The 10,956-nt window shown below is 43.4% G+C and overlaps 1 pseudogene; it reads left to right on the top strand.

Annotated features, from left to right (window-relative positions):
* The first annotated feature begins 5,878 nt into the window (after window positions 1–5,878).
* On the top strand, window positions 5,879–10,196 carry LOC125516558 (annotated as a pseudogene).
* The last annotated feature ends 760 nt before the right edge of the window (window positions 10,197–10,956 follow it).

The following is a 10,956-nucleotide window of genomic DNA, read 5'->3' as shown; positions in this document are numbered from 1 at the left end:
TAATAATAAACTTTCAAGCCAAATGATCAATTTTATGGCCACTTTCATGGCATAGTTTGTTCAAATAATCTCATATTATGCACAAGGGTGCATATTGGAATGGCAAACAATGTTGCCTAAGAGAGTTTTCATTTTCTTTGCATGGAAAATTCATTTTCCATTTTTTGAGTGCCCGGATTGAGTTCTTTTTGTGAAGGACCTACCATATATTTGTTGCAAAATTTGAACTGCAGCTGCCTCATAGTTTGCTCTTTATTTTTTCACAATTTTCTAAAATACTAGGCCATATGGTTGCTCTTTATTTGCCTCATATAAATTTTCTAAAATACTAGGCCATATTTGATTCACAATTGATCAAATGGTTGGGTGTCAAAAGATTTGATCCACCTCTCGTGAAAAAGACAAATTTCCGCTGATTCAGTAGGAAGCGGGTCAAATTTGAACTGCAGCTACCTCATAGTTTGCTCTTTATTTTTTCAAAAAATCATTTCTAGATACATACGTATCTATTTAATCAGAGAAACATCAAAAGTTTTCCAAGATTCAACCACTAGCTAGGAACAGTCAAACCCGCTGTTTTGATCGCATTTTGAAACGGGCATAAAAAATAAAAAAAAACAAAAATTTAGAAAACCTTCGCGTTGTATCATTATATGTGAGCAAGTTTCCAGGAAAAATAATAAACTTGTAATACGGCAATTATTTTAAAAAAGTGTTCTCAAAAATGAGCTATCATGCGTGAAGATTCATGGCTTTCAAGCCAAATGATCAATCTTATGACCACATTCATGGCATAGTTTGTTCAAATGATCTTATATTATGCACAAGGGTGCATATTGGAATGGCAAACAATGTTGCCTAAGGGAATTTTTATTTATTTTGCACGGAAAATTCATTTTCCATTTTCCGAGTGCCCGGATTGAGTTCTTTTTGTGAAGGACCTACCATATATTCGTTGCAAAATTGGACCAAATAAATTTTCTAAAATACTAGGCCATATTTGATTCACAATTGACCAAATGGTTGGGTGTCAAAAAATTTGATCCACCGCTCGTGAAAAAGACAAATTTCCACCGATTCAGTAGGAAGCGGGTCAAATTTGAACTGCAGCTGCTTCATAGTTTGCTCTTTATTTTTTCAAAAAATCATTTCTAGATACATAAGTATCTATTTAATCAGAGAAACATCAAAAGTTTTCCAAGATTCAACCACTATCTAGGAATGGTCAAACCCGCCGTTTTGACCGCATTTTGAAACGGGCATAAAAAATTCAAAAAAAATAAAAAATTTGGAAAACCTTCACATTGTGTCAGTATATGTGACCAAGTTTCCAGGAAAAACAATAAACTTGTAATATGGCAATTATTTTAAAAAAAATGTTCTCAGAAATGAGCTATCATGCGTGAAGATTCATGGCTTTCAAGCCAAATGATCAATCTTATGGCCACATTCATGGCATAGTTTGTTCAAATGATCTCATATTATGCACAAGGGTGCATATTGGAATGGCAAACAATGTTGCCTAAGGGACTTTTTATTTTCTTTGCACGGAAAATTCATTTTCCATTTTTCGAGTGCCCGAATTGAGTTCTTTTTGTGAAGGACCTACCATATATTTTTTGCAAAATTGGACCAAATAATTTTTATAAAATATTAGGCCATATTTAATGCATAATTGACAAAATGGTTTGGTGTCAAAAGTTTTGATCCACCACTTGTGAAAAAGAAAAATTTCTGCCGATTCAGTAGGAAGCGGGTCAATTTTGAACTGCATCTACCTTATTGTTTGCTCTTTGTTTTTTTCCAAAAATCATTTCTAGTTACATAAGTATCTATTTAATCATAAATACATGGTTTGGTGGCGATACGTCGAGGTTTGGATGTGGCCCAGGGCCCCAACTCCAAAGCGCGTAAACTCGCATGCCCGCCGCGTGGTCACCGCGTGACCTTGGCGTTGACATGCTTTCTGGGAGGCCTAGCCATGTCTAGTGGGTTGGGCACTCTCCAGGTAGGTGCTAGGAAGAAAATTACAACATAAGAATCTCACGAGGAGATTGACCTATGCTCAAAGATAAATTAGCAGCCATGTGTTTGATTAGCGGTATGGGAAATGCACATGGCCAATGGGCGTGAGTTTTGGCTGAGGATGATCATCTACTAAGGAGAATGTCTTCACAAATTTTTAGCTCAAAAGGAGGATCCTAGGTGGTACTTGCTTTGCAAAGTACCACGCTGGACAAAAATATGAATGTTGAAGCTGGGCTCAAAATAATGAATGGATTGAGCTGAAATTTGGTGGAGGATGGTTATTTGGGCATAGGAAAGCATTGTAGAAAATTGATACCATTTGGACATGCCAAAGTAGTATTTCCTTCACAATGCTCTTCTATGGACAAAAACTTGGGAAAACTAGTGGGAGAGATTGGATGAATGAAATGAGCTAAAAATTGGTGTAGGTAAGTTGCATAGGTATGGTCATGCGCTGGTAAATTTTCAGATCATTTGGGTAAGCCTAGCTAGTACTTACTTCACAAAGCTTCTCTCGAGGTAGAAACTTTGGAAATTTCCTGAGAAAGATTTACTAGGAAAATTGAGCTGAATATCATCATGTGGCAATCATTTGGGTATGGAAGAGTGCCCGAAAGTTTGAGGGTAATAGGAGGGGTCTATATAACACTTGCTTTGCAACGTGCCAATTTGGCCATAAAATATAAATTGAACCTGGGCTCACATAGATGATTTGACTAAGCTGCAATTTGGAGGAGGGTGATAAATTGGGCATATGAAGGAACTGTATAAATTTCATGTCATTTCGATATATAAAAAAGGTACTTCCTTCACAATGCTTCTAGGTGGAATTTTTTTTTGGAAATTTGCCGAGGAAGATTTGCTAGGCAAATGGAGCTGAATTTTATCATGCGGTAATGATTTGGATAGGAAAGAGTGCCCAAAAATTCCGAGGGCAATCAAGAATATATAAATAGCACTTCCTTCATAAAGTGCTATTGTGAACAGAATAGGAAAATGAATATTTTTGAACTAGGCAAGGAAGGATTTTTACATATTTGATGAAGATATGACCCAAAGAATTTATGCGATTTTTTTGGGAATTTTGGGAATGACAGAAATATAGGTTGCTTCACAACCTAGGGCAAAAACTGCCACATGGACATGACACATAGGCAAAACTGATGAGGTGGCGCCTAGTCATAGCAACCCACCACAATTTACAAGGTTATGACCATCTATATTGGTCATGATCAGCTAGAAATAAGGCAACAGACCAGTGCTATCTTTTTTATGACCATTTCGTGTAAGGAAATTACGAGCTTTCTGACCAAAATGGTCGTTATAGTTTAGGGTTTGGAGCCCCCCGAACAGCTTTTGACCAGTTGGTCTGAAATGGTCATAGATCTATGACCAATTCTTCCAGAGTCACTGACAGAAGGTCACTAGTTGACATATTTCTTATAGTGTGAAGCCTCGACGTAGACAATGCGGGGAGCTAGCAGTGGATGAAGTGAGCCAGTCGAGGAAGGGGACGTTTGCAGAAGGAATGGAGACCGGAAGCCGACACCAACTCAAGATAGCTTTTGGCATCAATAAGTATCGAGCACGATCGATGTGGTGGGCCGCCTACATTTGATTAGCTAAGAGAAGATCTCATGGAATAAGAGACAATGGCTAGCTGTCGGGTACAGCCCCAACAACACGGTGATTACGAGATGCCACTAAGACGCTTCTGTTTCATGTATGAAGCTTGCAATCTCATTTTGTAAGTCATCTACTTGCCTACCTCTTCACCGCGAGGCATTCCTTTCAAAAAAAACTTGCCTACCTCTTCTACTTGCACTAAATTGTCTCTTGCTGAGCATGCATCATATGATGTAGGGAGTAGCAAATGAATTAAATTGCCGCTATACCATAGAGATATTGAAAGCTAGTGTTTTTTTTGGAAATGAAAGCTGGTGTGTGCAGCTGCATTGTCTGTACCATTGATTTTATAATGATGCTATCAGCTTGTAACAACAGTAGTTCATCCTGATGTTTTCAGATGTTTCTTGAAGTTCCCTGATGCTCACATATCACTGGTCCAAGGTGCGAAATGCAACCGGGATACACCAGCTAGCTGTGGGTGCTGCCCCGGGATTGTGCTGGAACTCAGCTCTATTCTTCTGATTGGTTGCACACCATATTCATGGATTGCAAATTTGGGCCATGAAATGTTTGGCCTTGGTACTTCTGTAAGAATAGCGTAGGATTGGTACACAGATCAGTCGTAGAATCAAGATAGGGTAAAAACTATCACTGGACATGAAACTGTAGAAAGACAAGTAAACATGGTGGTGAAGAATATGAAATGAGAATTTTAGAATGTTTTGAGGAGACAACAAGCTTACAACCATAAAGCCATAGATCTCCTGGAGCAGAGCAGCCTAAACAACATCCTCAATAATAACATGGAATTGTAAGCACATGAAAAAGAAGTAGGTTGTAATCAAGTAAAAATCAAGGATGAAGCTAGTGAATGGGTTTAGACAAGTAACCTGCATTTCAGGCTTCCGGTTGTATCTAGCTGATTTTTTTTTCTATCTCATTTTCGTTTCGGGTTGTTGGATGATCTGGACTTAAGACTTAACCCTCGGCCGCAGTGTCATACCTTTGTTCGCTACATTTTAGTACACAGACCTCAAGAAGCTCAACCTAAAATCCATTGTCAATACCCTCCTGGAGTGAACTCATCGCATTGTACTAAAATATGTACTATTGCGTCCATTTGTCATTTTTGTACAGGTCGCATATAGTCACCTTTAAGATTCAAATTTTATACACAGAAACTTGTATCCATCCTCTATGAGCATATTTCTTTTTTATTTCTTTATCGAAAAACGAGCATGACTTATTTTATTTTTAAACATATGAAGCGTATTTGTGAGGCATATGACGGTATAGGCTTTAGATGTCCTTAGGTTCAGAAAATTATTTCTAAACAGAAGAGTAGAAGTAATGAATGCTAACAGTCTCTGAATGCCTAAATGTAGAGTGCCAGCCACTTGCTATTTGTTTCTCAGTCATAAGAGGGTTATCATTAACCACATGTATAATGATCAATTACAGAGCACTGCATCAAAATAATAATGACACGATGCAGCTACGCGACTACACCTACTACTGAGCACATAGTTTACGCACAAAAATAAGAGGAGGCTGGAATAGAAAAAAGACCACACAACAGGTCAATCATCCACCCTGTACATTAAGCAACAACATTTAACTTCTTCATGCCCTCTACTTGGTCTTGTCCAGACCATGATTGTGAAGCTTATGATTGATCTTGATTGCAAATGATCTTGTCGGCTGAATTTCTACAAAACTTCCAGCAACTGGTTTTGCAAATAAAAAAGTGCATTTTTCTATTCCGTAAGGTAAACGGTGTATCTTGAAGTAATAATTTAGGTCAGTGGTAGTGGGGGCAGGTGAGATTTGATTAGTGAGGCCAGTAAGAGAAGTGATGTCAGGGCAAGTAAACCAAGGCATGTTGTAGAAATTTACCAAGGATTGAGTCAAGGATGACTAGAAATCCACAATGCATTTCATGTAGATTGGGCAATTGACTTCTTGCAGCATGGGACCAATAGTGAAGCACTGAAACATCAGCGTAAACTACTTGGAAGCTACCCATTGGGTTGGGGGTAGTTGGGAAAAAAAATCCAATTTTCCTGAGCCAGAATTTTTTGTGGTGACTAGGACTATAAGGGACAGAACAAATAGGAGCAAGATCTGCTTCTTTCTTTCATGATTAGATCACCTTGATGCTTTACCCAGCCAAGGAACAACATAAGCTCCAGTCCCCGTGCTAGTTCCACCAAAAAATAACATGCAGCCACTCCATTTTTCCAACAAGACATACAACAAGATATTGCAGCTTGGCTTTGCTCTTGTGCTGCTGAACTGCTTGGCCTCTCCTACCAGTTCCTGCACGGAGCAGGAGAAGGGCTCCCTTCTCTGTTTCCTCGTCGGGCTCTCACAACACGGTGACCTCGCTGCGTCTTGGCAGCATGGCACGGATTGCTGCCACTGGGAAGGGATCACCTGCATTACGGATGAGATTGTTACGGATGTCTTGTTGGCTTCTAGGGGTCTTCAAGGGCACATAGCTCCTTCCCTTGGGAAGCTCCCTGGATTACTGCGCGTCAACCTGTCAAACAACCTGCTGTCTGGTGGTCTCCCGCAAGAATTGGTCTCCTCTAGCAGCATCCTCAACCTTGACATCAGCTTTGACCGCCTAGAAGGAGACCTGCATGAGCTGTCATCTACCCCTGCCTGGCCACTAAAGGTGCTGAACATCTCGAGATATTTGTTTACAGGACAGTTTCCACCCTCCACATGGGAGGCCATAAAAGAGTCGGTCGCAGTCAACGCCAGCAACAACAGCTTTACTGGGCAACTACCAACTCATTTCTGCACCATCTTTCCATCCTTGGTTGTGCTTGAGCTCTCTTACAACCAATTCAGTGGGAGCATCCCCCCCGGAACTAGGTAGCTGCTCCATGCTCAGAGTGCTCAAGGTTGGCCACAATAACCTGAGGGGGACTCTCCTAGATGAACTCTTCGATGCTACCTCATTGGAGTTCCTCTCTTTCCCAGGAGTGGTTTACAAGGAACACTTGAAGAAACGAATATTGCCAAACTCACCAATTTGGATACCCTTGATCTAGGAGAGAACAACTTCAGTGGCCAGATTCTGGAGTCTATAGGTCATCTCAAGAGATTGGAGGGGCTCCATTTGAACAATAATAACATGTATGGGCAGCTGCCATCAGCTTTGGCCAACTGCACAAATCTCATAATCATCGACCTCAGCTACAACAATTTGAACGGGCAACTCACCAAGGTAAATTTTTCCAACCTACGAAATCTCATGTCTTTAGATCTTATACAGAACAACTTCAATGGCACAATTCCAGAAAGTATTTACACTTGCATAAATCTAGTCGCACTGCGACTATCTTACAACAATTTCCATGGCCAACTAGCCAAAGGGCTCGGCAATCTGAAGTCCCTGTCGTTCCTATCACTTTACTATAACAATCTTACAAACATCAAACATGCACTTCAGATTCTTGGGAGCTCCAAAAACCTCACCACTATTGGGTGCAACTTCCAGCATGAGACCATGCTAGTCGATGACATCATTGGCAGTTTTGAAAATCTTAGGTTTCTTGCTATAGGTAATTGCCCAATATCTAGAAAAATACCTTTCTGGATATCAAAGACAGAAAATTTAGAGATACTAATACTGTCTAACAATCAACTCACCGGAACAATACCAGCCTGGATCCAAGCTCTACGCCATGTCTTCTATCTTGACATATCAAACAACAGCCTCATAGGGGAAATTCCGGCAGCATTGATGGATATGCCAATGCTAAAGTCAGCAAACCCAAGGGTCTTCATATTGCCTGTTTATCCAGCTCAAACACACCAATATCGCCAAGCCTTCGCTTTCCCTATATTGTTGAATCTAAGCAACAATAAGTTCACTAGTGAGATTCCCTTGGAGATCGGTCAGTTGAAATCCCTCCATTCACTTAATTTGAGCTTCAATGACTTAACATGACAGATCCCGAAACCAATATTCAATCTCATAGACCTGCAAGTTCTAGACTTGTCCAATAACAATCTCACAGGTGCAATCCCAGCTATGTTGAACAACATGCACTTCCTTGCAGTGTTTAATTTTTCTAACAATGATCTAGAAGGTCCTATTCCATCTGGAGGCCATTTTAACACATTTGGGGCTTCGAGCTTTGATGGGAATGCAAAGCTCTTTGGGTCTATGCTCATTCATGAATGTGGTTCAGCAGAAGCACCTCCAGCCACTGTTCTATCAACAGAACAAACTGATTACAAGGTGGCATTTGTGATTGCCTTCAGTGCGTTCTTTGGTGTAGGGGTGTTGTATGATCATATAGTCCTATTGAGGTATTTTGGCTAGTACCCCTAGTTGGGTATCTGTTTATATCAACTTCGGCAGTAAATAAGCTTCTCCTCTAGGTACGATTCATAAAATCATAATTAGGTCTACATAATTTTCCAAGATTAAGGGTTATTGTATTTCTTGGAAATGTACAAATATGTAATATGTGGGACAATTTAAACTGAAGCGGTATAAACTCGTCATTTTCGACTCTGTGCATCTCTGAAATCTTTTAGAACAGAAAATGCATTGCAATTTTCATTTTGTTATTTAATCTCATCTTTTAGTTAGTTAATTAGCTAGCTTTTTGTTTCTAGAAAATGACCGCAAGTTTACCCATGAACGTTGCTGGTTGTGGCATGCATGTAGTGCCCAGACCAATTCTTTAGCTCCCAGTTAGCATACCGAAAAGGCTTTCGACCCGCTTTATTATATATAAAGCACCGAACCTCATACATCCGAACCATACAACATGACACCCCAAACACACACACCCAGAGGAAGATACAAAGGTGTCGAAGATCAGCTAAGCCAACTCGAAGCAAACAACAGATGTACAACAAGCATCACTACGAAGATGACGGAGCCCTCCACCGAGAACAAGCCACCGTGAAGGACGTAGCTGACCGCCGACGAACCTTGCGCCCCAAGGTAGTGCCTTCAGGAAGGACACGACACCATTGCGCCGCCACCACCCGATCCAAAGGATCAAGATTTTCATCGAGAGCAACACGGGGGATCAGGAGAGACCACGACGGAGCCTACAAGAAGGGGATGACGCCCGCGGACGCCACCATCGTTGGTCTGACCATAGTCAGACAGGGATTTCACCCCGGCATGCCACTCCACCACTGACCAGGGTGCACCACTGCAACAGATCGCCATGCCAGAGCCACCCCACCGCCTACGGGACCGGGGCCGCCAGTCCGCACCCGAGATGCGAGCTCCGCCCATGAACATCGCAGCTCCCACCGCAGAGCCACCGCCCTGCCACCCGACACCCCCAATGGCCGCCCAAAGGAGCGAATCTCCACCACCAGTAGACCCCTAACAACATCAGAGCAGCGAGTGCCGACAAGCCTTGACAGATGGGGCCGGAGGCAACCAGGCCAGGGGAAAGAGGAAGGGGCGGAGCGGTGTGAGACCTCGACCAGCACACCCCCAGGACGGTGACGGGTGGGTAGACCACCCATCCCTCCAGTCAGCTTCCTCACGTTGCCCCCTGCAACGCCCCACCACGGCATCCAGACAGATCGCAAAGACCATGCCGGACACCTGCCGGACGATGAGGACGCCCGGATGGTATAGATCGGCCCCATAGACGGTGACAGGAGGTGCCCCGCCGGGCCTCACACACCGGCCACCGATAGCCGCACGAGCAGCAGTAGACACGCCCGCGCCCCGCCGGCAGGCGCCCTGCGCCGTCCGTGGCCACCAGGCAGCAGTTCTGGCCGAGCCAGACCAGGCCACTGTCGCTCCTACCAAGGACGCGCGCGTGCCCACGAAGCCCACCACGCCGCCGCAACCCCGCCGCTAGCGCCCACCGCCGCGCCCCTCGTCAGCACGACGCCACGCCCGCCGCCGTCGGCCCGCACCAGCCGCCACCGAGAGAAGGGAGGAAGGGCCCCGCTTCTACCGACGCTGGCGGGCTTCGCTCGTCATCGCGCCCCAGCGGCGGCGAGGAGAGGAGGGAGGGCTGAGGCAGCGGCTAGGGTTTCCCTCCCGGGTCGCTCGTGGGAGCGACACGGGAGGGGGAGGGGGAAGGGTCCCTTCTCTTATGTTTTATTTCCTTCTAGTTAGCATAGAGAAAGGTGTCGACGAGTTGGTCGTGTGATGGCGCGACAATGGCGGATCATGACCGAATAAGCAGGGCAACTGGCAAATTTTAGTTCTTGCACTGAATAAACGGAGAAGAAAATAGAAAAGTAGCAATTCAGTATGCTACGCAAAACCACTCGTGCCCTTGTTGTCTTCATCGAGCTAGAGCACCACTTCAACTACAAGTGGTATCAAAACTCCATTTGGGTCCATGGTGGGCTAGTGGTTAACACACTCCAGCCCACGAACTCGCTCTCGAGCTGGCGGGTCATTCACCCTGGCGCCGGTTACAGGCCGATGCAGATCATCGCCATCTCCAGTTGCACATCACAGATGCGGTCCGACGTGTTGCGGCAGGCATGAACTGATGGTGTGCAAGGGAGTAGTGATGCTGTGAGGGAAAGTTGTAGGGCTGCTCAATACCCAACGCTCACGCGCACCAGCTACACAGATGATGTCTACTACACAACCTTCTTCTTGTAGACGTTGTTGGGCCTCCAAGTGCAGAGGTTTGTAGGACAGTAGCAAATTTCCCTCAAGTGGATGACCTAAGGTTTATCAATCCGTAGGAGGCGTTGGATGAAGATGGTCTCTCTCAAGCAACCCTGCAACCAAATAACAAAGAGTCTCTTGTGTCCCCAACACACCCAATACAATGGTAAATTGTATTGGTGCACCAGTTCGGCGAAGGGATGGTGTTACAAGTGGTATATGGATGGTAGATAAAGGTTTTTGTAGTCTGAAAATATAAAAACAACAAGGTAACTAATGATAAAAGTGAGCACAAATGGTATTGCAATGCTAGCAAACAAGGCCTAGGGTTCATACTTTCACTAGTGCAAGTTCTCTCAACAATAATTACATAATTGGATCATATAACTATCCCTCAACATGCAACAAAGAGTCACTCCAAAGGCACTAATAGCGAAGAACAAACGAAGAGATTATGGTAGGGTACGAAACCACCTCAAAGTTATCCTTTCTGATCGATCTATTCAAGAGTCCGTAGTAAAATAACACGAAGCTATACTTTCCGTTCAATATATCATAGAGTTCATACTAGAATAACACCTTAAGACACAAATCAACCAAAACCCTAATGTCACCTAGATACTCCAATGTCACGTCAAGTATCCGTGGGTATGATTATACGATAT

The sequence above is a fragment of the Triticum urartu genome, chromosome 6, assembly GCF_003073215.2.
Source record: "Triticum urartu cultivar G1812 chromosome 6, Tu2.1, whole genome shotgun sequence".
Lineage (NCBI taxonomy): Eukaryota > Viridiplantae > Streptophyta > Magnoliopsida > Poales > Poaceae > Triticum > Triticum urartu.
Note: the sequence above shows the minus strand (reverse complement) of the source record. Positions and strands in the feature narration are given on the sequence as shown.